Genomic DNA, 2,073 nt, shown 5'->3' on the forward strand with positions numbered 1-2,073 from the left:
TTGATTGCTGTATTTAAAACTGCCTTTTTTTTTTGTTGTTCCTGTTTTGTTTTTTTTTGTTGTTCCTGTTTTTTTTTTTGTTCCTTTCCTGCAACTAATGCATGTGATGTTTTGTAAAAGAATTTCTGTGAAGATGTTACTCCTGTTTCATGTTCTTTCTCTGTCACTGTTTAGGTCCTTACATAATTAAACTATTACGCAACTACACAGAATTTGTCTCTCCCTCCCTCCCCCTCCCTCTCTCTGTGACCATTTATAAAAGAAGCACTGTTTCCATTCATTCAGTTAGTCTCTCACTCTGCCTCAATATATTTACGTCAGGTTTCTTCAACAGTTTTGAATTAACATTTGATTGAAGGATAGAGTTATGCAAATAATATCTTCTTGCTTTCAGTCTTTTACTTGTGACAGTCATTGGACTGTGGCCATGCTAGGGCACCACCTTGAAGGGTTTAATCAAAGAGATCATCACCCGTACTTGTTTTTTTTTTTTAAAGCCTGGTACTTATTATATTCGGCTTTTTTGGCGAACCACTAAGTTATAGGGACATAAACAAATCAACACAGGTTATTAAGCAGTGGTGGAGGACAAACTCCTAGGTGTGTGTGGGCCTCTTTCAGGTTCTTATTTATTTATTGCCCTCAAGGGGCTAAACATAGAGGGGACAAACAAGGACAGACAAAGGGATTAAGTCAATTACATCGAGCCCAGTGCGTAACTGGTACTTAATTTATCGACCCCGAAAGGATGAAAGGCAAAGTCAACCTTGGCGGAATTTGAACTCAGAATGTAACGGCAGACGAAATACCGCTAAGCATTTCACCCGGCGTGCTAACGCTTCTGCCAGCTCATCGCCTCTTTCAGTTTCTGCTTACCCAATCCTGAGGCTATAGTACTATAGTAGAAGACACCTGCCCCAAGGTACCACACAGTGAGACTGAACCCTAAACCATGTGGTTGAGAAACAAGCTTCTTACCACATAACCACATCTGCACCTATAAACATAAATGGTAAACAAGTCATTATTCGCACGGTATGTGTTAACCAGGTACACACAATCTGTTACCATTGTTCACTGCAATATCAACTCCAATTTCAAGATTGCATATCAAAAGAAATAGATAGGTTTTATTCTTCTTTTTAATCGATAGCTTACCTGTATGTAATTTAGCTTAAACTTTATTGTTTCTAAAATACTTACTCACACCAGGCCAGGAATTCTGTAAGGCAATTTAAATAAATGAAATCTGTGTCAAGCCTTCACCCACAACTCACCTTTTGACACCCATTCCACCATCAATCTTCTCAGTTACCCTATTTCCTTCCCTCACTTTCCCTCCACTAAACTGCTATTTCCTGAGCCCGACTCATTCCCTATCTCTAATCATTTGTCACACTATTCTCATCCTTGTGTGCATTCTTACCTCCACATCCATCTTTTGTCTTCCTCTATCCTATTCTTGTCTTTCATATTCGTCTTGTACCTTGATCTCACATATCTCCTCCTCCCCCGATGGGCAAGCCATGTATTCACCTCCTGACCCTCTCCTCTAGTTTCTTACCTCTCAGTACCCTAACCCCTCGTAGTAGAGGGGTCTTGTCTTAAAGATACTTGGTGACCTCACCAGTACAGGTGCCATGAAAAACAAAGCACCCAGTACACTCTGTGAAGTTGCTGGCATTAGGAAGGGCATCCAGTCATAGAAACCATGCCAAAAACAGACATTGGAACTTGGCACAGTTCTTTGGCTTGTCTATCCATGCTGAACCATTGAACCCATATTATTATTATTATTATTATTATTATTATTATTATTATTATGAAAGCGACGAGCTGGGCGAAATGCTTAGCAGTATTTTGTCTGTCGCTACATTCTGTGTTCCAATTCTGAGGTCGACTTTGCCTTTCACCCTTTTGGGGGTTCAATAAAATAAGTACCAGTTGAATACTGGGGCCAATGTAATCAACTCGTCCTCACTTCCCTCAAGCTGCCCTTGTAGCATAAATTTGAAATAATTATTATTATTATTATGAAGGCAATGAGCTGGCAGACTCATTAACGTGTTGGGC

At 39.8% G+C, this 2,073-nt stretch overlaps 1 protein-coding gene across 1 annotated transcript in view; it reads left to right on the plus strand.

Moving 5' to 3' along the window:
- LOC106872674 (bromodomain adjacent to zinc finger domain protein 2B) overlaps positions 1 to 2,073 on the plus strand; it is a 268,130-nt gene that overhangs the window by 58,983 nt on the left and 207,074 nt on the right. The gene's annotated exons all lie outside the window — the stretch shown is intronic.

This window comes from Octopus bimaculoides, chromosome 17, assembly GCF_001194135.2.
Source record: "Octopus bimaculoides isolate UCB-OBI-ISO-001 chromosome 17, ASM119413v2, whole genome shotgun sequence".
Taxonomy (NCBI): domain Eukaryota; kingdom Metazoa; phylum Mollusca; class Cephalopoda; order Octopoda; family Octopodidae; genus Octopus; species Octopus bimaculoides.